Below are 26,841 nucleotides of genomic sequence, written 5' to 3' on the forward strand. Positions count from 1 at the left end.
CCCTTTATGTCTGTTACTATTTGCTTTATGTATTTAGGTGCTCCTATATTGGGTGCATAGATATTTTCAATTGCTATACCCTCATGTTGGATTGATCGCTTTATCATTATGTACTACCCTATTTGTCTCTTGCTACAGCCTTTGTTTTAACGTCTATTTTGTATTGTTACTCCAGCTCTTTTTCCCTTTTTATTGCATGGATATCGTTTTCCATTCCTTCACTTTCAGTCTCTTTGAGTCTTTAGGTCTGAAGTGAGTCTCTTATAGGCAGCATATAGATGGGTCTTGTTTTTTAATCCATTCAGTCACCCTGTCTTTTGATTGGAGCATTTAGTCTATTTACATTTAAAGTAATTATAGATAAGCATGTACTTATTGCCATTTTTTTTTTTTTTTTTTTCTGGTTATAGTTCTCTATCCTTTTCTCTTGCTCTCTTCCTTTGTGGCTTACTGGATTTCTTTAGCATTATGATTGGATGCTTTTCTCTTTATTTTTTGTGTATTTATTTTAGGTTTTTGATTTGTGGTTATCATTGATTGGGTTCATATAGAACAGACTGTGTAGATAGCAATCTATATTTTATTTAAAAAAAATTTTTATTGTTTTTTAATTTTTTTAAATTTATATCCAAATTAGTTAGCATATAGTGCAACAATGATCTCAGGAGTAGATTCCTTAGTGCCCCTTACCCATTTAGCCCATCCCCCCTCCCACAACCCGTCCAGTAACCCTCAGTTTGTTCTCCATGTTTATGAGTCTCTTCTGTTTTGTCCCCCTCCCTGTTTTTATATTATTTTTGTTTCCCTTCCCTTATGTTCATCTGTTTTGTCTCTTAAAGTCCTCATATGAGTGAAGTCATATGATTTTTGCCTTTCTCTGACTAATTTCACTTCGCATAATACCCTCCAGTTCCATCCACGTAGTTGCAAATGGCAAGATTTCATTCTTTTTGATTGCCAAGTAATACTCCGTTGTATATATATACCACATCTTCTTTATCCATTCATCCATCGATGGACATTTGGGCTCTTTCCACACTTTGGCTATTGTTGATAGTGCTGCTATAAACATGGGGGTGCATGTGTCCCTTCGAAACAGCACACCTGTATCCCTTGGATAGATGCCTAGTAGTGCAATTGCTGGGTTGTAGAGTAGTTCTATTTTTAGTTTTTTGAGGATAAAAAAATTTTTTTTTAATGTTTATTTATTTTTGAGAGAGAGAGGCAGAGTATGAGCAGGGGAGGGGCAGAGAGAGGGAGACACAGAATCCAAAGCAGGCTCCAGGCTCTGAGCTGTCAGCACAGAGCCTGGAACAGGGCTTGAACTTATAAACTGTGAGATCATGACATGAGCCGAAGTTGGATGCTCAACCGACTGAGCCACCTGGGCACCTCTATAGCAATCTATATTAAGTTGATGGTCACTTAAGTTCAAACAATATTCTTTTTTAAGTTTATTTATTTATTTAGAGAAAGCATGTGAGTGGGGCAGAGAGGGAGAGAGAGAATCCCAAGGAGGCTCCATACTGTCAGTACAGAGCCCAACGTGGGGTTTGATCCCGTGAACCGTGAGATCATGACCTCAGCCAAAATTAAGAGTCAGATGCTTAACCAACTAAGCCACCTGGGCATCCCAGTTTGAACAACATTCTAAAAGCTTTGGATAGTATGGACATTTTAACAATACTTGTTTTCCCAATCCGTGACCATTCTGTATCTTTCCATTTATTTGTGTTGTCTTTAATTTCTCTGATCAATGTCTTATAGTTTTCAGAGTATAGGTCTTTTACCTCCTTGGTAAAGCTTATTCCTAGGTATTTTATTCATTTTAGTGCAATTGTAAATGAGATTATTTTCTTAATTTCTCTTTCGGACACTTTGTTATTGGTGTATAGAAATGCAACAGATTTCTATATATTGCATTTGTATCCTGCAACTTTATTGGATTTATGTATCAGTTCTAATAGTTTTTTGGTGTAGTCTTTAGGGTTTTCTATATATCGTATCTTGTCATCTGCAAAGAGTGAAAGTTTTACTTCTTCCTTACCAATTTAGATGCCTTTTATTCCTTTATCTTGTATGATTGCTGCAGCTAGGACTTCCATCACTTTGAATAAAAGTGGTGAGAGTGGACATCCTTGTCTTGTTCCTGACCTTAGGAGGAAGGCTCTCAGTTTTCCCCTATTGAGTTGGATGTTCACTGTGGGTTTTTCATATAAGGCTTTTATTATGTTGAGATATGTTCTCTCTAAACCTACTTTGTTGAGTGTTTTTATCATGACTGGATGTTGTACTTTGTCAAATGCTTTTTCTGTGTCTATTGAGATGATCATATGGTTTTTATCCTTTCTCTTATTGATGTGATGTGTCACATTGAATTGATTTGTGAAAATTGAACCACCCTTGCCATCCAGGAATAAATCCCACTTGATCATAGTGATTGATTTTTTAATGTATTGTTGGATTCAGTTTGCTAATATTTTTGTATCTGTGCTCATCAGAGGTATTGTCCTGTAGTTCTCTTTTTTTGTGATGTCTTTGTCTAGTTTTGGAATTGGGGTAATGCTGGCCTCATAGAATGAATTTGCAAATTTTCTTTCCCTTCTATATTTTGGAAAAGTTTGAGAAGAACAGGTATTTTTTTTTTAATTTTTTTTTCAACGTTTATTTATTTTTGGGACAGAGAGAGACAGAGCATGAACGGGGGAGGGGCAGAGAGAAGAAGACACAGAATCGGAAACAGGCTCCAGGCTCTGAGCCATCAGCCCAGAGCCTGACGCGGGGCTCGAACTCACGGACCGCGAGATCGTGACCTGGCTGAAGTCGGACGCTTAACCGACTGCGCCACCCAGGCGCCCTGAGAAGAACAGGTATTAACTCTTCTTTAAATGTTTGGCAGAATTAATCTGTGAAGCCAACTGGTCCTGGGCTTTCTTTTTTTTTTTTTTTTCTGGGAGTTTTTTGATTACTGATTCAATTCACTGCTGGTAATTGGTCTGTTCAAATTTTCTATTTATTCCTGCTTCAATTTTGGTAGATTGAAGGTAGTTCAATCTAGCAATTCCTAGGTAGCTTTCTAGGAATTTATCCATTTCTTCTAGGTTGTCCAATTTGTTAGCATATAATTTCTCATAATATTCTCTTACAATCCTTTGTATTTCTGTGGTGTTGATTGTTATTTCTCCTCTTTTGTTTCTGATTTTGAGTCCTCTTTTTTTGTGATGAGTCTGGCCAGAGGCTTATTGATTTTGTTGATCTTCCCAAAGAACTAGCTCCTGGTTTCATTGATCTGTTCTATTGTTTTTTTAGTTTCTGTATCATTTATTTCTGCTCTAATCTTTATTATAATTTCTGTCCTTCTGCTAGTTTTGGATTTTTTCTTCTTTTTCTAGCTCCTATAGGTGTAAGGTTAGGTTGTGTGACCCTCACCCTAACCCTATCCCCAACCTTGCTTCCTGAGGTAGGCTTGTACTGCTGTAAACTTCCCTCTTAGAATTGCTTTTGCTGCATCCCAAAGATTTTGAATCATTGTGTTTTCATTTTCACTTATCTTTATGTATTTTTTGATTTTTTGGTTGATCCATTCATTGTTTAGTAACACGTTATTTAACCTCCATGTATTTGTGCTCTTTCCAGATTTTTTCTTGTGGTTGATTTCCAGTTTCATTGCATTGTGGTCAGAAAAGATGTATGGTATGACTTTGATCTTTTTGAATTTGTTGATACTTGTTTTGTGGCCTAATATGTGATATATTTTGGACAATGTTCCATGTTCACTTGAAAAGAATGTGTATTCTGATGTTTTAGAATGGAATGTTCTGAATATATCTACTAAATCCATCTGGTCTAGTATGTCATTCAAAGTCACTGTTTTCTTATTGATTTTCCTTTTAGATAATCTGTCCATTGATGTAAGTGAGGTGTTAAAGTCCCCTACTAGTATTGTATTACTATCAGTTTCTTTGTGTTTGTTATTAACTATTTTATGTATTTGGGTACTTCTATGCTGGGTGTGTAAATATTCACCATTGTTATGTCTTCTTGTTGGATTGTCTCCTTGATGATTACATAATATCCTTCTTTGTCTCTTGTTACAATCTTTGTTTTAAAGTCTATTTTGTCTGATATAAGTATTGCTACTTTGGCTTTCTTTTCACATCCATTTGCGTGATAAATGTTTCCCATCCCCTCATTTAAAAGAAAAAAAAATTTACTTACAGTGTGAGCGGGAGAGGGGGAGAAAGAGAGGGAGAGAGAGAAAATCCCAAACAGGCTCTACACTGTCAGCATGGAGCCTGATGTGGAGCTCGAACTCATGAGTTGTGAGATCATGACCTAAGCTGAATTCAAGAGTCAGACACTTAACCAACTGAGCCACCCAGGCACCTCCGTCCCCTCGCTTTCAATCTTCATGTACCTATAGATCTGAAATGAGTCTCCTGGAGGCAGCATATAGATGGGTCTTGTTTTTATTATCTAGTCCATCACCCTATATCTTTTTATTACAGCATTTAGTCCATTTACATTCAAAGAAATTATTGATATTTTGTTGCCATTTTATTGTTTTATGGTTGTTTTTGTAGATCTTATCTGTTTCTTTTTTCCATTGCTTTCTTCTCTCACCGTAAGTTGGCTTTCTTTAGTGATGTACTTGGATTCCTTTCCTTTCTGCACATTTATTACTGGTGTTTGATTTGTGGTTACCATTGGGTTTGTATATAACATGTTCCGCATATAGCAGTCTACACTAAGTTGGTGGTCGCTTAAGTTTGAGCCCATTCTTTACTCTTTCCCACCCCCTACATTTTAGGTACATGGTGTCATACTTTACATCTTTTTATGTTGTGAGTCCCTTGGCTGAGTTTTACAGATACACTTATTTTTACTGCTTTTGTGCTTCCTACTTTTCTTATTCTTATGATCTTTCCTTTCCACTCAGAGTCCCCTTTAACATTTCTTGTAGGGCTGGTTTAGTGGTCAAGAACTCCTTTAGCTTCCGTTTGGGAAATTCTTTCTCTCTTTTATTCTCAATCATAGCCTTAGTGGACAGAGTATTCTTGGCTGTAGATTTTTTTTCTTTCACCACTTTGAACATATCATGCCATTCCCTTCTGTCCTGCAAAGTTTCTACTGAAAAATCCACTTATAGCCATATGGGGTTTCCCTTGTATATAACTGTCTTTTCTTTTGCTGCTTTCAAAATTCTCCATCGCTACTTTCTGCTATTTTGATTACTGTGTCTTGGTGTGAACCTCCTTGGGTTGATTTTGTCGGGAGATCTCAGTGCCTCCTGGATCTGGATATCTTTCTCCCTCCCATATGCCCCAGACATTTTTCCAGCTGCTGCTTCTACACTGTGTCTCCATGGGTTGTCTGTCATGCTAGCTCTTTAATGGCAGTGACTCTGTTTCCTATTGCCCTCTGGGCTCTCCCAGAGCAAAGCCTGCTGATTTTTGATGTTCCAGGCTTCGAGTTCTGCTGGTTGTAAGAACCCACAAAATTTGGCCCCTCCAGTTTTCAGAGCTAAATGCTATGGTGAGTGATGTACCCTGTACAGGTTCCCTAGTGTGATCATCTTTTTCCCCCCTCTCCACGCCTGTTGCTCCCTCCCTTCCTCGGGTATCCCACAATTTATGTTTAGCTCCCTGCCATATTATTTATACCCTCTTTGATGTGCTTCTTCTTTACATTGAGTTGTAGAGTTTGTTCTACCATTCTTTGGGTTGTTTTCTGGGTTACTTATACTGATACGAGTGTTACCTAGTTGTGGCCATGGATGAGGTGAACTGGGTCCTCCTACTCCACCATCTTCCCCAGAAATCCCCTAGTGTGTTTTGCCTTGAATTCTGCTTTGTCAGATATTAATGTTGTTCTTCTGTTCTCCTAGTTAGCATTTGCCTGCTATAGATTTGTCTCTTGCAAGCTGAAAATGGCTGTATTTTTAAACCTAATCCTGGAGTCTTTAAGACTCTAGGGGAATTTAGTCCTTTTACATTTACTGTAATAATGATTCCTGACATTTTATGCATTCTAATTCCTCACCCCCTTCCCTTATTTGGGAGTTCTAAATGAATTGTTACTTTCCTTTTTCCCCTCCATTTTTATTCTTTAATTACCCTTAAGATTTTAACATGTTTTAAAAGTTATATTTTTCTGTCAGTGGCAAGTGTTAAACAGTTCTTTATAACTTCTACTTTCCAGAACAATACAGACCTATTAACAAACTTTCACTTAGCATTTTCACACACACACACACCCTTTTCCCCATGGCCTGTGTTTAGTTGAAACAAGATATAATTCTTAATTTTTTTACATCGTGTCTTTATTTTTTCAGAGATTGAGGTGGCTTTAATTTTTTCCATAATTTCTTAAATCCCACATCTGTTTTTTTGCTTGGATCTATTTTTCATTTGCCAACAAACTTTCTGAATCTCTACATGTTTGTAAGGGTATTTATATTCACCCCAGTCTTGGATACTAGTGTAGCAGAGTAGAGACCTCTAGATTCAAAATCATTTTTCCCTGAGAATGTTTTAGCCATCCTATCTTTGTTTTTAACCTCCTGATATTGCTTACTCCAATTTGATTCATTCATTTAGTAATTCTCTCATTTTTGTTTAACCTGTTCTTTTTTCCCCCTTCCTTCTGAAAACATTTAGAACTTTCATCTTTTTCTCCTTGGAATTTTGAAATTTAACAGAATATATCTAGGTGTGAAAAAAATTTTTTTTAAGTAATCATGTTTGCCAGTCATTGAGCCTGTTCATCTCGGAATCAGATCAGAGAAGTTTCCCCTTATTGTTTTATGAGATTTTGTTGGGTGAAAAGGAGGTAAAGCTTTTACTTTTTTTTTTAAGTTTATCTTGCAAGAGAGAGAGAGAGAGAGAGAGAGAGAGAGAGACAGAGAAAGAACGAGCAGGGCACAGAGAAAGAGGAAGAGAGGGAATCCCAAGCAGGCTCTGTGCTGTCAGCATAGACCCTGATGGGGGGCTTATACTGACAAACCATGAAATCATGACCTGACCTGAAACCAAAGTTGGAGGCTTAACCGACTGAGCCACCCAGACACCCCAAGCTTTTACATTTTTATTATTTATTTCTACTTTTTATATTTCGTGTTTTCCCTCTTCATGAGTTTTTATTTTAATTTTGGTTGTCTTTGCTTTTTTGAGGGTATCTTCCTTTTGCCTATGTAAAGGAACCATCAGGTGAGGTTTTAGAATTATTGAGTATCATCTTTTTCCTTCAGGATACTGGAGACCTTGTACTATTGTCTTCTGCCGATCTTACTCTCTTTTCAAGGGAGTAACTTGTTTTATTTTTTTTTTAAATGTTGTATATGCTTTTGTTTTCTTGATCCTTGAAATTCAGAAATTTCATCTAGATATGTGAATATGTTTGTCCTTTTTTCAGCTCCTACATGGTACTGGGTGGGGAGGGTTATTTGATTTTCTAGATTGAAAGTCTCTTTCAGCTCAAGTAACACTTTCATGAATTCTATTTGTTTGCTCTTTCTGGATCTCCTATACATTTGTAAGATTTTCTAGATCTAGCCTTCACGACTTAATATTTTTCTCATAATTTCATTTTCACAATTTCACTTTCTTGATCCTTTCCCTTTGAATCCTAGAACTCTTCAAGTTGGTTTTTTAACTAATATAGTTTTCCACATTCTCCAGTCTGATATCCTATTGCTTGCAGCCTTGATTGAGATTTTTAGTTAACATTTTCTTTTTCTCAAAACATCCTCTTTTCCACACAGCGAAGAAACTTGATGACTGTGCTGAATGTGGGAAGAGCTTTAGTCGAAGCACAGATCTTCGCTATCATCAGAGAATTCACCCTGGAGAGAAACCTTTCATATGTGATACGTGCGGCAAAGGCTTCAGTTATAACACAAATCTTCGTGTTCATTGGAGAGTTCACACAGGAGAGAAACCTTTTAAGTGTGAGTGTGGCAAGGGCTCCCCTCAGAGCTCCAACCTTCACATCCATCAGAGAGTCCACACTGGAGAGAGACTCTACACATGTGATAAATGTGGTAAGGGCTTCAGTCAGAACATAGATCGCCAAGTGCATCAGAGTCCACACAAACGTGAAACTCTGAAAACACAGACTTGTATGCTCATCTGAAAGTCCACAGAGGAGAGAAACTCAACAAGTGTGTGTGGTAAGAACTTCTTCAGTCAGAGCATAGATCTCCAAGTTTATCAAAGAATTCACACAGAGAAACCATTAGATAGGATAGATGCTGTAAGAGTTTGTTACCTTCATCTTCATCAGATCCCACGTGGGAGACAAACCCTACAGGTGTGGAACGTGTGGTCAGAACTTCTATTAGAGTGCATCCCTCCCCCTTTACCAGAGTCTGTTTCTGCAACAATTCTGTGAGCCCCATGAGCGTCTCGTTACACATGCTTTGCTCACCGTTTTGTCCCCAGCTCCTGACATACTGCCTGGTACAAGTAGCTATTCAACAAATATCTCTTGAATGCAGATCCACTTGGGAGAGAACCCCTTTAAGTGTGATGTGCAGTAAAGACTTCACAGTCCACACATTGAAATACCGCACGGTAAAGATTTCAGTCAGATCATGGGTTTCATCGTTAGTTAATCCCTGCAGGGGAGAAGTCCTGTCAAACTGATGAATATACTAATGGACTTGAGATAATATTCATGTTATTAAATCGCTATAGTAAATTTATATGCCTTCAACATAAGAATTCTCACCCCTAAACTATCAATTGTAAAAATACTTTTGTCAAAACTCATGCTAAAACATGTATCTATTGTATTATTCAGGAAAAATCCTGTGACATGAAATTATGTGTCAAGCTCTGGACTGACAAGCTCCACAGAGGTTGATTCCATCACAAAGACGTTTATGTTAGACATAACCAATAAGTAACCCAGCACCCGTGCCAAACAAGGTTTTCCTCCCGGAAAGATGCCCCTTACCTGGCAGAGGCCCTTCTAGACTGAAAGCCTCCTGGCTCTAATTGAGCATCTTCCCGTCCATCATGTCACCAGGCTTCTGGGTGCCTTGCACCATGGATTATAGAAGTCTCGAGGTAAGGCATCTTCAGAGTAGATGTCTGTAGAAGACACAGCTAAAGAAAGGGGCTGGGTCAGGAGAGGAAAGCAAGTCTGAAAGGAAATGATTAGAGGGAAAGGAAAAAGAACAGTGCGTAGGAGGGAGGTTGTGGGATGGTGGGGGTAGAAAGCCCAGAGGCTTGTCCAAAGTTTCAAACAAGTGTGGTGACCCCAGTATAGGGCTTTCCCTGAGTAGTCTGAGCTGAGTAGAGGGTGAGCTGTAGTGGGTAGAGATGGACCCCATCAGCGTTAGGGCCAGTTGGGACCACAGGTGGAAAAGCTGCTGTGAAGGGCCTTGGAAAGCAACTCCATGCTTCATTGTTTCCCCAAGTGGCCCAAGTCAGGTGGGACCATTATCCCCCCAATGGAAGGAGGGATCCTATAGGAAGGCAGTAATAAGGCTGACTCCCTTCAGGAGGCATAAATTAATCAGAGACAGAGCCTGAGGGCCTGGCCATGAAGCAGGAAGACTGGGGCCAGTGGAGGTTAGGAAGAGGTTAGGGACCCAGCTTCATCATTAAATGTGAGTAAGGAAGAGAGCGGTTTGTCTAAATTCTTTGTACTATGTGCCCCTAGGCAGCCATTGCAAGGGGAAGGATATCCACCATTAGAGAGACTTTGGGGCTCTAGGAGGACTGTCAGCTGACCTGTCCAGAGACCATCGGCTCACATTGGGAGCCGGTGTTGGTATGCCCAAGGGCTATAATGGCAACTGGCTTGTGAGAGGCCCTCAAATATTGAATGAGGGTATTAATAAAATTCCAACAACTCACATTTATATTAGTTTCTTTTCCTTCTTCCTCTTTGCTTTTTCCTCTCCAACTCTTCTTCTCTTTTGTTTTTAGATTTAAAAAATACTTTAATTATAAAATATTTCAGGCATACAGAAAAGTTCAGAAAACATAACAATAGTATGTTAAATTTTGCCACATTAGCATCAGGTTTTTTGGGGGGGTGGGGGGTAAGGAAAAAACAGATTGAACTGCAGCCTCATGCTGTCTTTTCCCTTAGCCCTGCTCAGAGGTAACCATTATGCTCAAGTTGCTGTGTATTATTTCTGTGTGTGTTCGGGGTTTTTTTTTTTTTTTTTTTTTTTAATTACCTGTGTGTCCATGATATCTTAGTTTTTTTTGTTTTGTTGTTTTTTTTTTTTTGCAATTTGCTTTATGCCCCAAGCATTACATTTGAGATTTTTTTTATGCTGATGTTTTAGAATTAAGGGATTTCAGCTTCTGTCCTCTAAGCTATCAGACAGATAATCTACTGAAGACATTATTTGTGTGCCTCTGTGCCAATAATACATTTTTGAATGATCTAGCTTTATAAAAATCATCCTGGCTATTTAAAGCCCTTTATTCTTTCATGTAAGTTGTAGAATCAGCCTGTCAAAGTCCTTGAAAATTTGTCAGATTGGGATTTTTGGGTTTTTTCTTCTTTTCATTCCTTCCATTGGATTATGTTTTATTTATTCTCTATTTTGTTCTAGAAGATAGTAGTTACATTTGATCTCTTTTTGTTTGCTGTTAACATTCATAACTTAACAGGCATTAATGCAAACTTTATTAACGGTAGAGACTAGAACACTCGCTTTGCTTCTCCTTACATGTTATGGTTGTATAATATTTCACTATTTTGTTGTAAGTAGACCATGCAAGTTTAGATTAACCTGCACATTTGCCAGCTTCTTACCACAGGTTCTTGTATTTCCTCCTTCCTTGTGAATTCCACTCCTCGGCATCCTAGAGCAGAGACAGCTTGTGCATTGGTCAAAAGCACCAACTCTGCAGCCAGATGACCTGTGGTGGCTATGCAGCTCTGTTGTTGATCACTAGCTCTGTGACCTTTGACCTTGATTACTGAATCTCTTTGTGCCTCAGTTTTTCTATTTATAAAATAGGGATGATAATATCTACTTCATGGGGTTGTTATAAGGATCAGATGAATTAATATTTGTGGAATGGTTACAATAGTGCTTGGCACATAGTAAGCCTTATAAGAGTTTCTTATAGAAGTAAATTATTCCCTGAGTGTAAGTTATTTCTCCCTTACTCTTGAATTATAGCATAGCTAGGTATAGAATTCTAAATTGACATTTATTTTTACTTAGCAGTGCCTTAGCCTCTGGGGCTGCTTTTTAAAATCCATAATTGGGGCACCTGGGTGGCTCAGGTCATGATCTCATGGTTTGTGAGCTCTAGCCCCACATTGGGCTCACTGTTGTCAACCTGTCAGCACAGAGCCTACTTCAGATCCTCTGTCCCCCTCTCAGAGCCTTCCCCACTTGTGCTCTCCCCAAATACAAAAATAAATAAAGTCCATAATCAATTTATTGTTCCCTCTGAGACAGTGTCTTTTCTCTGGTCAATTTTCAGGTTACCTTTTTAAGATCTTATTTTTTAAGAAATCTCTACACCCAACATTTGGCTTGAACTCACAATCCCAAGACCAGAAGTCACACACACCACCAACTGAGCCATCCAGACAACCCAGATTACCTTATCTTTAAAAAGGTTTAGGGGCGCCTGGGTGGTGCAGTCGGTTAAGCGTCCGACTTCAGCCAGGTCACGATCTTGCAGTCCGTGAGTTCGAGCCCCGCGTCAGGCTCTGGGCTGATCAGAGCCTGGAGCCTGTTTCCGATTCTGTGTCTCCCTCTCTCTCTGCCCCTCCCCCGTTCATGCTCTGTCTCTCTGTCCCAAAAATAAATAAACGTTGAAAAAAAATTTTTTTAAAAGGTTTAGCAAAATCGTGAAAAGTAGAAAAGTGTTCTGCCATTTTATGAAATATATCTAGGTGTGGGTTTACTTCTGTTTTTTCTTCTACGTGCTATTTTCTATTCTATTAATTTTTTTTTAATTCTATCCTTGTACTTTTAGGTTTTGTCATTTTTTCTAGCTTGAGTTACACGTTTAGAACTTATTTATTTTTAGCATTTATTTTCTAATATTTTCTGTATTTCAGGGACTTAAATTTCCTGTAAATACTTTGGCAGCATCTTTTCCAGAACAGTTTGGCAATCTGTGTCAAAGGCCTTTAAAGTATTTATACCATTTGACTCAAATTTCACGTCTAAGAATCTATATATTTTTTTTAGTTAAAAAAATATATTTATTTTGAGAGAAGAACATGCAAACAGGGGAGGGGTAGAGAGAGAGGGAGAGAGAGACAATCCTAAGCAAGCTCCCTGCTATCAGCACAGAACCTGACACAGGACCCAAACCCACAAACTGTGAGATCATGACCTGAGCTGAAACCAAGTGTTGGACGCTTAACAGGCTGAGCCAGCCAGGTGCTCCTCTAAGAATCTATATTAAGGACATAACCAGATGAATTATATATAAAAGGCATGTATTACCATGTCATTTCTACTGTTTTTTAAAAAGGAAAGGATTTATACAATGCAGTATTCAGCAAGAAAAATATTCTGGGTCATTTTTAAGGACTTAGAAAAATGCACCCAATATAGCAGATGTAAAGACACAAATAGTGTATTTTTCAAGTTTTTCCCTCTAATATATTAACAGTGTAAATGTTTGCTTTTTATTTTCTATTTTGTGCTTTTCATTATTTTGCAAGCAGTCTCTAATGCTTCCCAGTCCCTACTGACAAAAATGTTGGTTCTTTTGTTGTAAAATATCACAATATTATGAAGCAAAAGTAACTGGTTTACTATGCAGTGTCAGTTCGGTGGGGCATTTAAGATCATGAAACAGTTTTATTTTTTTTCAGCCACTGCCTTCATGCTGTGAATTCTTCACTCATTGAATTCTGTTGAATTCCCCTGATTGATTGCTGGGTTGAATGAATATTGAGTGGGAAAGAGAGGCCCCGAGGGACGGAGGGCTTTAGGAAAGAGGAGGATTTTCTCCCTCACCAATTCCCTGAGGAAGAGTCCAAACTAGGTAAAGATTATAAACTGGTGAGAGTATTTGCAATCCATATCACAAAGGGATTCATCTCCCTATTTATGAAGAGCTCTTAGAAATCAAGCAAAGCATAAAAAAATGTGAAGAGATTATTAAGGGCCATTTATATTATCTCTAAAATGTACAGAGGTGTCAGACTTTTCTCATAATATGAGAAATGCAAATCTAAACCATGCTAAGATACCATTTCTCACTTAACAGATTTGCAGAAAATTGAAAAGTTAAATTCATTGTTAATGAGGCTATAGAGACACAGGCATTCTCATGCATTGCTGTGGGGATTATAAAATAGAACTCCTAGGGAGGGGAATTTGATAGTATCCGTAGTTTTGGTAGATACTTTTACTTTTCCCCCAGATATCCCATTTCTGAGAATTTATCCCACAGATAAACCTGCATGTGTGCTTTGAAAATATTTGGCATTGTTTCCAATAGTAACAAATGGAAACCACCAAAAATGTCCACCAATAGAGGACTGGTTTAATAGACTATTCTGTGGACGTACAGTGTGCAGCTGTAATGAAAAGGAACGTCTCATGCTGAAATGGAAAGATCTCCAAGACAGAATATGAAATGAATACAAGGTGAAGAACAATGTGCATATATGCATGTATATATAAATATATAAAATATAGTATATAAAATTATATAGTTTATTAAAAACAATGAGTATATCCATGTTTGCTTATATTTGCATAATGTCACTGACAGGATTAACAAGAGGCTAATGAAATGGTTGTCTGGGGACCAGGGGTCAGAGTGAGGGTTTTCTGTTTTTGTATTTTTAAATATAGTTTTTATTTGAACATGCTATTTAAAAATTTTTAATGTTTATTTTTAGAGAGAGAGAGAGAGAAATAGAGCATAAGTGGGGGAGGGGGAAAGAGAGAGGGAGACACAGAATCTGAAGCTGTTAGGACAGCACAGAGCCTGACCCGGGGCTTGAACCCACAGACCACAAGATCAGGACCGGAGCTGAAGTCGGATGCTTAACGACTGAGCCATCCAGGCGCTCCTGAACGTGGTATTTTTAAAACAATGCTGGATGAAAGCCAATGGCTTTTAGCATTTATTGATATTACATCAGCTTCCCTATTTTATGTATATTTTATTAAAAATAACGTAAGTTTTGCACCTATAGGTTTGAGTTTTTGTTTTATTTTAGTCAGGATTTGTTATTATGGTTTTACAGTCTCAAAAATAGGGTAATTCACCCAAGTAACCTATAAAAACAAATATAAAATATACTCAAAAGCAAGCAGAAGAAAATAATAAAGTCAAGAAATCAATGAAATCCAAAACAGAAAAAGAAAAATCAATGAAACCAAAACTTGATTCTTTAAAAAGAGAGAGTTGATAAATGTCTAACCAGACTGACCTAGAAAAAAAGACAAATTGACGAAAATGAGAGGACATTACTCTTGTCCCTACAAACATTAAAAGAATAAGGCAATACTATGAACACTCTACATATCCATGCAACAACTTAAATGAAATGGACCAGTTCCTTGAAAGACACAAATTACCAAAACTCATTCAAGGAGAAATAAAGTGAACAGTACTAAAGCTATTAAATCTAATTCATGGCTTCCAAAAAAGAATACTCCAGGTCCAAATAATTTCACTAGTGAATTCTACCAAACATACAAGCAAGAATTAGCAATCCTTCGAAATCTCTTCTAGAAGAGAAAGAGGCATTTTATAAACCTAAGAGTACCTTCATATCAAAACTAGACAAAGAGTAATGCAAGAAAACTGCAGCCCAACACCCCCCATTAATATAGATGCAAAAATGCCTCAAATTATTAGCAAATCAAATTCAATATGTAAAAATTAACACAAAACAACCAAGTGGTATTTATCCCAGGAATACAGGATTGGTGTCACACTTGAAAATCAATGTAATTCTCCACAGACTTAAGAAAAACCACATGATTATATCAATAGGTGCAGAAAAAGCATTAACATACATTCATAATAAAGATTCAGCAGACTAAGAATAGAAGGGAACTTCTTCAATCTGGTAAAGATCATAGGCAAAATACTACAGCTAACATATTTAGTAGTGAAAGATGGAATGCTTTCTTCCTATGATTGGCAACTAAGACAAAAATGTCTACTATCACTTCTATTGAATATTGCTCTGGAAGTCTTAGCAAATGCAATAAGGCTAGTGAAAAATAAAAGGCATTCTGGTTGAGAAAGAAGAAGTAAAACTATTCGCAGCTGATACGATGGTCTTTGTAGAAAATCCCAAGGAACCTATAAAGCTCCTGGAACTAATAAGTTTAACAGGGTTGCAGGATACAAAATCCATATACAAAATCTATTGTATTTCTATACCAATGAACAAGTGAAAACTGAACATTTTTAAACTACCATTTGTAAAAGCTCCAAAAGAGAAAGAGAAATACTTAAGTATGTAATAAAATACATGTAGGTTCTACATGCTAAAAAATACAAAGTGTTAATGAGAGAGGTGACAAAAAAACTTAAAAAATGGAGACATACCATGTTCACAGATGGGAAGACTCAATATAGTTAAGATGTTGGTTCTACCCAAACTAATCTATAGATTTAATGCAATCCCAAACAAAAAAAATCTATATAGGAAGGTGAAGGGACTAGATTAGCCAAGACAATTTTTTTTAAAGATATAATTTTTTTTTCAACGTTTATTTATTTTTGGGACAGAGAGAGACAGAGCATGAACGGGGGAGGGGCAGAGAGAGAGAGACACAGAATCGGAAACAGGCTCCAGGCTCTGAGCCATCAGCCCAGAGCTCGACGCGGGGCTCGAACTCACGGACCGCGAGATCGTGACCTGGCTGAAGTCGGACGCCTAACCGACTGCGCCACCCAGGCGCCCTAAAGATATAATTTTCAAAGTAACCTCTGTATCCCCTGTGGGGCTTGAACTAACAACTCCAAGATCAAGAGTCATATGCTCCTCTGTCTGAGCCACCCAGGTGCCCCTAGCCAAGATATTTTGAAGAAGAACAAAGTTGAAGGATCTGTATATGATTTGTAAGACATACTATAGATCTACAGTAGTCAAGACAAGTGTATTATGGGCTGAAGGGTAGTGTGGAATAATGGAACAGGATAGAAAATCCAGAAATTGATTATATTCCTGTGAATCTATTGATTTTTGACAAAGGTACAATAATAATTCAGAGAAAGGACAGTCTTCAACAAATGGTGCTAGAACTGGACATCTATATGCAAAAATATGAACCTTGATCTACACGTTACACTATACAAAAATTAACTCAAACGGATCACAGTGAAACCACAGTGAGATACCACTTTACCACCACTAGCATGGCAATAGTCAAAATAGTCAAGTGATGGTGGTTGGAATTCTCACATATCCGTGGTGGAATGTAAAGTTTTCCACTTTAGAAAATAGTTTGTCAGTTCTTCAAAAAGTTAGTTACCAAAAGACCCAGTAATTCCACTCCTAGGTATATCCAAGAGAAATGAAAATATATGTCCACATAAAAATGCGAGGGGCGGGCACCTGGGTGGCGCAGTCGGTTAAGCGTCCGACTTCGGCCAGGTCACGATCTCGCGGTCCGTGAGTTCGAGCCCAGCGTCGGGCTCTGGGCTGATGGCTCAGAGCCTGGAGCCTGTTTCCGATTCTGTGTCTCCCTCTCTCTCTGCCCCTCCCCCGTTCATGCTCTGTCTCTCTCTGTCCCAAAAATAAATAAACGTTGAAAAAAAAAATTAAAAAAAAAAAAATGCGAGGGGCACCTGGGTGGCTCAGTCGGTTGAGCGTCTGACTTCGGCTCAGGTCATGATCTCGCGGTCAGTTCTAACCCCGCGTCTGGCTCTGTGCTGACAGCTCAGAGCCTGGAGCCTGCTTTGGATTCTGTGTCTCCCTCACTGTCTCTGCCCCTAACCCACTCACATCCTGTCTCTGTCTCTCTCAAAAATAAACATTTAAAAAAATTTTTTTTGATGTGTACACAAATGTTCATAGCAGCAGCATTCATCATAGCTAAGGGGTTGAAACAACCAAAATGTTCATCAACTGATGAATACATAAGCACAGAGTATTCATACAATAGACTATTATTTGGCTATAAAAAGAAATGAAGTACTGATACATGTCATAACATGGACGGACTTTGAAGATATGCTAAGTGAAAAGTCACAAGAAGTCATACATTGTATGATTCCAATTACATGAAGTGCTCGGAACAGGCAAATTTATACAGACAGAAGGTAGATTAGTGGTTGCTAGGGCTAAGGATGGGAAGCGGAGAAGGGGATTGATGGCTAACGGGCAAGGAGTTCTTTGGGTGGGGATGCAAATGTTCCAAAAGTAGATTGTTGTGATGATTACACAACTTGAATATACTAAAAATAAAGTAAAAATCTTAAACATTACATGTACATGTTAAATGGGTGAGTTGTATGGTGTGTAAATTATACTTTAATAAAGCTATTTTTTTTTAATATGGATCAGAGACCTAAGTGTAAAGCGTAAGTTTATAAAACCCTTAGAAGAAAACATAGAAAATCTTCATGACCTTTAGTCAAGCAGAGTTCTTAGGATACCAAAAGCATAGGCAAGAGAAAAACCTTGATATCCTCAAAATTTAAAACTTTTGTTCTGGGAAGGACATTGTCAAGAGCATAAAAAGACAAAATCGCAAACTGGGAGAAAACATTTGTATGACACATAACAAATAAAGGGATATATCCAGAATACATCTTTTAAAAAACCTCCCAAAACTCAACCAAAGAACTCAATTTAAAAAGAGAAACAATATGAATGGACAGTACAGCAGAGAATATACAGATGCTCAATATCATTAGCCCTTAGGGAAGTGCTAACTAAAACCACAGTGAGGTATTATGACATACTGTCTTAGTCATCTATTGCTATAACAAATGATCCCCCAATTTAGCAACTTAAAACATACATTTATTTTTTTTAAGTTTATTCATTTTTGAGAGAGAGAGAGAGAGAGTATGAGCAAGGGAGGGGCAGAGAGAGAGAGAGAGAGAGAGAGAGAGAGGTAGACACAGAATCCAAAGCAGGCTCCAGGCTCCAAGCTGTCAGCACAGAGCCTGACACAGGGCTTGAACCCACAGACCACGAGATCGTGACCTGAGCCGCAGTTGGACGCTTAACTAACTGAACCACCCAGGCGCCCCTAACCAACATATATTTCTTATCTCACTTTCTACGGGTCATGGTTTTTGGCGCAGCTTCACTGGGTCCTCTCTTTTAGAGTCTTTCGTAAGGTTTCAATCAGGATGTTGGCTCTGCCGGAGATGGGGGCAGCCTCAAATGGAAGCTCCACTGGCAAAGGACCTGCTGCCACGCGTGGCCATAGGTAGGATTCAGTTACTTGATGACTATTGGACTTTGGGCCTTAGTTCCTTGCTGGCTCTTGGCTAAAGGCTGCCTTAATCCATTTTGCCAGGCGAATCTCTCCATCAGGGAGAGATTTTCTCTCTCAAGAAAAGCCAGAAGGAGAAGGTCAGCAAGATAAGAGTCACAGTCTTTTTCTTTTGTAATCTAATCACAGAAGTAACACCCCCCCCCCCCCGCCCCGTTACTGCTGCCATAATCATTTCAGTCTAAGAAAATGCAAAGGAAATTAATATCATTAGTATTTCTCATTCTGTTGGTTAGAAGCAAGTTATTAGGTCCAACCTAAATTCAAGAGGAGGGGATTATCCAAAGATGTGATTATCTGGAAGAATGAACACTATGGGAGCCATGTCAGAAGCATCCTTCCACACACCCTTTTTAGAGGAGCTAAAATTTTAAAGTACTGACAATCCGAAGGGCTAGCAAGGGAGCAAAGCAACAGCACTTTCATACACTGCTGGTGGGAATGCAAAATGTTACAGCCACTCTGGAAAACTGAGTTTCCTAAAATGTTAAACATATATACTATGTGACCCGGCAATTCCACTTCTAGATATTTATCCTAGAAAAATGAAAATTTACATTCACACAAAACACGTACCAAAGGTATAAAGCAGCATTGATAATCACCCAAAGCTGGAACCAATCCAAATGTCCCTGAATGGGTAAGTGGATAAACAGATTGTAGTATCCAGCACTATCCAGCAGAAGAGAACGAAATGAACTCCTGATGCATGCAACAACATGGATGAGTCACAAATGAATTATTCGAAGTGAAGAACTCAGTCCCCAAAGGTTACATCCTGTATGATTTCATGTATAGGTCATAGGACATTTTGGAAAAGGCAAAAATAAATCAATAGAGAACAGATCAGTGGTTGCCAGGGTCAGGGACAGGGGGAGGAGTCTGAATACAAATTAGCCAGGAATCGTATATTTGACAATAAAAAAGCACAGAGATGGTTTCTGAACCTGAAGAGGAAGAGAGGGTACCCAGACACTATAAGGAATCTTCATGGGCGCTGACTAGACAATAAACACTGACTAAACAATAAATACGTCTTCTCTACCTGGTCTAAGTCTTCATCAGTAGATCACCACGCATTACAGGAACGCATGAAATTGTTGATGTACTCAAAAATAAAATTGTTTGTGAAGACAGGGGCCATGCAAAAAAATATCTGCCAGGACAGTTGCACATCCTAGATAGATACTTCTCCTTGACTGAAGCAGAGCACATTTGCTGGGACCAGTGAGACACCAACTTTATTCCATCAGGGAGGGCTCCTTAAGTCCATAGAGATTTCGTACTAGGGAAAGATTTAATCTTCTAGACATTTGAGAAGTGAATATATATTTTTGTAATAGACCTAGAAAAGGGTAGAGACAGCAATAGTGAAGAGTTGAAAATAACAGTTGCATTTATTGCATGCTAACTACATACTAGGAATGAAGCGCTTTGCCTGTATTAGTTGATTTAATCCTCCCAACAATCCCAAAAGGCAGATACCATTATTATGCACACTTTACAAATGAGGAAACTGAAGAAGGAGAAGTTATAAAAAATAACACAGCTATTAAGGATTTGAGATCAGGAAGACTTGGCCCCAGAGCCATGTTCTTAATTCTTCTTCTGTGCTTCCTTTGCAATGTAAGAACCCCAACGGGAAATTGGTATTGTTAGTACTCCTTATGTACCAGCCATTGTGCAATAGGTTTTATAATCAAAACCATTTATCATCCTCATTATAGCCCTAGTGGTGGAACCAGGTTGCTATTCCTTTTTTTACGGAAAAAGGAAACCAAGGGACAGAGATTTCAGATCACGTTCCATGTTATACTCTTTGGTGATAGTTTCAGAATTTGAACCCAGGCCTGTCTTTGAACGTTCTTGTCTTCCTATTCTGGAATACTAAACTCTGGGGGATGAGGGGACGGGGGCAGTGAGGGAGGACTTACTTGCCCTCATGGATTCTCACAGAAGGCTGGAATTAAAACTGTCTAGGAAATCCTCAGGTAACTTTAGGAAATTTTACAGATAGAGCTTCCTTGCCAGCATATCTAGGGAAAGGTGACAGTCAAATAAGTGGGAGTCACAACTACATTATGACTCTTCAAGGGGAAGGATTTTAGAAACATAGAACAAGATCTTGCCCCATTATAGACGGGAAGGAGGACTTGCAGATTCAAAAACATGTAGTATCCACACGCTGATTCTAAGAACCTAGAAAACCAAGAATATCTACCTTGAAAAATAGAGATCTGCCCACCCGGGGGCTTGTGTAAAATCCTATGTGAGTAAAGACTAAAATCCATTCTTCAGGCAGCAAAGATTATTTTGGGACCCAGAAAAATGTTGAAGGAGAAGTAAAATGGGGGGGTAAAGGACATCTCCCACAGACCATTGCTCAGAGAAGCTCCAAGGTCAACTGTTGCCTGAGCTTACAGAGCAAAACTCTTCATTGCCTAATGACTAGGTAACCTCATGCCGCTCTATGTATATCAGTATAAGAACATTTGTAACTGAAAATCATAATTTGTCATAAATAGGCACCAAAGAACTTACTCAGAAGAGAGGTCCTAAATTTGTAATAACCATGGAAAAATCCTTTATAAAACCTCAAACTTAAAAGGATATAAAATAATTCATAGAGATTATATATACATGAATTGTATATAATTATATGAATTTTAAATTATATATATGAATATGAATATATATAATATGAATATATATATATATATATATATATATATATGAATGTCTTGAATCTAGCTGAGCCCCGTAGCACTTATCTTCAAATTCAGACACTCCACAAATGAGAAAAACACTGCAAAAATTTGGGTATGGTAAGGGCTTCAGCTAGAGTGTGGATTTTTTATTACCTCAGACAATCCGCACAGGGGAGATGCTATGTATTTGTGAAAAATATGTTAAGAGCTTCAGCAGAATTTATCTTAGAATTCACACAGTGAACTTACAGATGTGATGAGTGGGTTGTGGATGTCAGAAGTATAAAAGTATTTGCCATCATGAAAGTGCCCACAGGATTCCCAGGGAAAATGGTGGACTAGGAGGAGCTTGCGTTCACCTTGTCCCATGGACACACCAGGGCAACATCTACATCTATGCAGCTAACTCTGTATATGACCTGAAGACTGACGAACATATCTTTCAGAGCTAGTTGTAGAGGGAAAGCCATGTGGAAAAGGGTAGAAGGGGCAGAGATGTGGTCAGGAACCAAGCCTCCAGCCTGACTAGCTATAAATGAGAAGGACACCACAAACACAGGAACAAGGGGATCAGACTGTACACTGGGAAGCCCCGGACCCGAGGACCCACACTGAGATGACTCCCTATCGTGTCTGGCTTTGGAAATCAGTAGGGCTTAACTCCAGGAGCTTTAGAAATTGGTGCAGCTTAATTCAGGGAGAACAAAAGGATAATATGAAGTCCCCTCCTTTAAAGAGCCAGCAAGCTAAGTAACTCAGCCTGGGGTAAAGCACAGATACAGTAGTTTGAAAAGTGCCTGGGATACAGGTGAAGGAGATTTATCGACTCATCTTAGAATGTGTGCCAGATTCTAAGGATCTGCAGCTTTCTCCAGGAACAAAATCGCTGGCAGGTACCATTTTTTTTTCTGCCCTCCCCCAGCCTAGATAGATGGATGCTTATAGAAGCCAGCTCTAACACTCTCCATCCACTGCTACCTTGCCTGTACTGGATGCCCTGCCCAGCATTCCTGTACACACCCACCCTACCCAACCTGCCTGACTGGGTAACCTTTCTTCTGAAGTGGCTTCTGCCCTGCCACGTCTAGCAGGCATGCCTGGCCAGGACTAGCAGCACTCCAAAGTGACTCCTGCCCTAGGAAAGGGAGGAGATAACCCCAGATACCAGTACATCTGTAGTTTCTGCCCTTCCGTGCACCTTCAGCTATGGCAGAGAAGCTAATTGCAGACAACTAGGTTGAGTGCTGACCCCACCCACCAAAGAGCCCATGGCAGCAGCAGCTGGGCCTCTCAGCAGTAAGGTGAGTAAACCCTACTCAGTACCCATAGCAGACAAAGTTGGTCATTGCAACTAGGTGAGATGAAGGCAATCATGACTCGGCCACAACAGAAAGGTGCCTGCAGCCCACCCAGGGCACACCCCTGGAAAGCCTGGTTCTGGTGACCAGAAGGGATCATGCTACAGGACACCATGGGAACTTCTATACAGGGGCATTACTTTCAAAACTAAGATGTAGCTGACCTACCTGGTATGTAGAAACAAACACTGAGTGTCAAACAAAATGAGGAGACAAAGCAATAGGTCTCCAATGAAATCACAAGACAAAATCATGGACGAACTAGACATGGACTAGAGATAAGCAATAAACCCAATAAAGAGTTCAAAGTAATAGTCACAAAGATACTCGGTGGACTTGAAAAAAGAGTGGATAGAAAATAAAAGAAAGAACCAGAGTTGACGCATACAATAGCTGAAATGAAAAAACAGACTAGAGAGAATCAACAGCAGATTCAAGGATGCAGAAAAATGGATCAGTGATCTGGAAGACAGGGTGATAGAAAGCAACTAAGCCAAACAGCAAAAAGTAAAAAATAAGGAATGGAAATAGGTGACATCATCAAACATAAGAAAATTCACAATATGAGGATCTCAGAAGGAGAAGAGAGAGACAATAGTGCAGATTTGAAGGAACAATAGCTGAAAACTTCCCTTATTTGGGGAAGGGAACAGACATCCAGGTCAAGGAAACAGAGACCCTAATAAGAAGCCAGGGAGGTACACGCCAAGACACATAATAATTAAAATGGCAAAAAGTAGTGAGAAAAAGAGAATCTTAAAAGCAGCAAGAAAAAGGAAAACAGTTACATGGAAGGGAAACCCCATAAGTCTATCGGCTTATTGATTACCAAAAACTTTACAGGCCAGAAGATACTGGCATGATATATTCAAAGTTATAAAAGAAAAAAAATCTGCAACCAAGAATACTCGACTCCAGAAGGTTAGTATTCAGAATTGAAGGAGAGAGAAAGAGTTTCCCAGACAAAAGTTAAAGGAGTTAATCATTGCCAAGCTAGCCTTACAAGAAATGTTAAAGGGACATCTTTAAGTGGAAAGACAAGATCACAACTAGTAGAAAATCATGAAAGGACAACAATTCATAGGTAAAAGCAAACATGTAAAGGTAGTAGATCCATCACTTACAAGCCAGTATGGAGGTTAAAACACAAAATTAGTAAAGTCAATTATAGCTACAAAAATGAGTCAAGGGGTACACAAAATAAAAAGATGGGGCACCTGGGTGGCTCATTCAGTTAAGCATTCGACTCTCGATTTTGGTTTGGGTCATGATCTCGGGGTTCCGAGATCGAGCCCTGCATCACTCTCTGTGCTGAGCATGGAGCCTGCTTGGGATTTTCTCTCCTTCTCTCCTGCCCCTTCCCCACTCACATTCTCGCTCGCTCTCTTGCTCTCTCTCTCAAAATAAACATTTTTTAAAAAGATTTAAAACATGACATACATAAAACATGGATGGGGTAGCAAAATTTTAGTGCTTTTAGAATGGTGTTCAAACTTAAGTGGCCAACTTATTATAGACTGTTATCTACATAGGGTGTTATAAATGAATCCAGTGGTAACACCAATTAAAAACCTAAAATATATACACACAAAAAAATAAAGAGAAAGGAATCCAAGGCTATCACTAAGTCACAAGAGAGGAGAACAAGAGGAAAGGAAGAGAAAAGAACTACAAAAACAACCCTCCCAAAAAAGTTAAATGGCAATATTTTAATAACTTCAAATGTAAATGAACTATACATGCAAATACACATATACACATACATATATAAGTATGTGTATATATATATTTAGAAAACATTACATTAAAAACATTTTAAAAAACATAAATGGACTAATTGCTCTAATCAAAAGATACAGGGTGACTGAATGAATAAAAACACAAGACCCATATATGTGCTGCCTACAAGAGACTCAATTCAGACCTAAAAACACATACAGACTGAAAGCGAAGGGATGGAAAAAGATATTCCATGCAACAGGGGGAAAAAGAAAGCCAGTGTAGCAATACTTACATTGGAAAAAAATAGATTTTAAAAACTGTCACAGGAGACAAATAAGGACATTACATAATAATAAAGGGATCAATTCAGCAAGAAGATATAGCAATTGAAAATATCTATGCACCCAACATAGCAGCACCTAAATACATAAAGCAAATAGTAACAGACATAAAGGGAGAAACTGACAGTAATATAATAGCAGGGGACTTTAACACTCCACTTCCATCAACAGATAGATGATCCAGGCAGAAAATTAATAAAGGAACAGTGGCTTTGAAAGACACATCAAGGGGCGCCTGGGTGGCGCAGTCGGTTAAGCGTCCGACTTCAGCCAGGTCACGATCTCGCGGTCCGTGAGTTCGAGCCCCGCGTCGGGCTCTGGGCTGATGGCTCAGAGCCTGGAGCCTGTTTCCGATTCTGTGTCTCCCTCTCTCTCTGCCCCTCCTCCGTTCATGCTCTGTCTCTCTCTGTCCCAAAAATAAATAAAAACGTTGAAAGACACATCAGACCAGATGGACCTAACTGATATACACAGAACGTTCTGTCTAAAAACAGCAGCATACTATGTGCTAACTAATTTGGATGGAAGTTAAAAAAAATAAATAAAAATAAAATTAAATAAATAAGTAAGTAAATAAATAAAAACAGCAGCATACACATTCTTTTCAAGTGCACATGGAACGTTCTCCAGGATCGATCACATTTTAGACCACAAAATAAGTTTCAATAAATTTAAAGACTGAAATCGCATCAAGCATATTTGCTGACCAAAATGATATGAAATTAGAAAACAATTACAAGAAAAAAAATACTGGAAAAACACAAACACATGGAGACTAAACAACATGCTACTAAACAACCAATGGGTCAATGAAGAAATCAAAGAGGAAATAAAAAAAAAAAATACACACACCTGGAGACCAACGAAAATGAAAGCACAAGGTCTAAAATCTTTGGAACACAGCAAAAGTAGTTGTAAGAGAGAAGGTTATAGCAATACAGGCCTACATAAAGAAATAAAAATCCAAATAATCTAACCTTACAGAACAAACAGAACCAAAGTTAGTGAAAAGAAGGAAATAATAAAGATTATGGTGGAAATAAATGAAAGAGACAAAAAAAAAAAAAAAAAATCAATGAAACCAGAACTAGTTCTTTGAAAAGATAAACAAAATTGATAGACATTTAGCCAGATTCATTAAGAATAAAAGAGAGAAGGGGCACCTGGGTGGCTCAGTCAGTTGAGTGGCCAACTCTTGATTTTGACTCAGGTCACGATCCCAGTGTTGTGGGATCGAGCCCTGTGTCAAGCTCCTTGCTGAGCGTGGAGACTGCCAAAGATTTTCTCTCTTGGGGCTTCCTGGGTGGCTCAGTTGGTTGAGCATCTGACTTCAGCTCAGGTCATGATCTCACGGTTCGTGGGTTCAAGCCCTGTGCTGGGCTCTGTGCTGACAGCTCAGAGCCTGGAGCCTGCTTCAGATTCTGTGTCTCCCTCTCTCTCTGTCCCTCCCCGACTTGTGCTTTCTCTCTCTCTCAAAAATAAATAAACTTTTTAAAAGAAAGATTCTCTCTCTCTCTCCCTCTGCCTCCTCCCCGACTTGCCCTCTAAAATTTAAAAAAAAAAATTTAAATTAAGAATAGGGGCGCCTGGGTGGCGCAGTCGGTTAAGCGTCCGACTTCAGCCAGGTCAAGATCTCGCGGTCCGTGAGTTCGAGCCCCGCATCAGGCTCTGGGCTGATGGCTCGGAGCCTGGAGCCTGTTTCCGATTCTGTGTCTCCCTCTCTCTCTGCCCCTCCCCCGTTCATGCTCTGTCTCTCTCTGTCCCAAAAATAAATAAAAAACGTTGAAAAAAAAAAAGAAAGAATAAAAGAGGGGCGCCTGGGTGGCTCAGTCGGTTAAGCGTCCGACTTCAGCTCAGGTCACGATCTCACGGTCTGTGAGTTCGAGCCCCGCGTCGGGGCTCTGTGCTGACTGCTCAGAGCCTGGAGCCTGTTTCAGATTCTGTGTCTCCCTCTCTCTGACCCTCCCCCATTCATGCTCTGTCTGTCTCTGTCTCAAAAATAAATAAATGTTAAAAAATAATAATAAAAGAGAGAGGACCACCTAGGTGACTCTGTCAGTTAAACGTCCAACTCTTGATTTTGGCTCAGGTCAGGAGTTTGAGCCGCACATTGGGCGGCTGAGAGTGAGGAGTGTGGAGCTTGCTTGGGATTCTTTCTCTCTCCCTCTCTGTCTCTCCACCACTTTCTTGCTCTCTCTCAAAATAAATAAGTAAATTTTTAAAATGAGTAACAGGTGAATTCTGCCAAATATTTAAAGAACAGTTAGTACCTATTCTTC

General features: G+C 38.9%; 2 long non-coding RNA genes across 2 annotated transcripts in view; both read left to right on the forward strand.

Annotated features, from left to right (window-relative positions):
- Positions 1-7,938, forward strand: part of LOC112863265 (uncharacterized) — a 45,576-nt gene extending 37,638 nt beyond the window's left edge. Inside the window, exon 4 of the long non-coding RNA XR_015254631.1 lies at positions 7,763-7,938. This is a non-coding gene — a long non-coding RNA (uncharacterized LOC112863265). The remainder of the gene's footprint in view (positions 1-7,762) is intronic.
- A 3,322-nt stretch (positions 7,939-11,260) lies between these two features.
- On the forward strand, positions 11,261-14,154 carry LOC147577948 (uncharacterized). Its single transcript, XR_015254632.1, has 2 exons — positions 11,261-11,603; positions 11,826-14,154. It is a non-coding gene; the product is annotated as an uncharacterized LOC147577948 (long non-coding RNA).
- Positions 14,155-26,841: the final 12,687 nt, after the last annotated feature.

The sequence above is a fragment of the Puma concolor genome, chromosome C1, assembly GCF_028749965.1.
Source record: "Puma concolor isolate L17-30 chromosome C1, mPumCon1.1.hap2, whole genome shotgun sequence".
In the NCBI taxonomy this organism is placed as follows: Eukaryota; Metazoa; Chordata; class Mammalia; order Carnivora; family Felidae; genus Puma; species Puma concolor.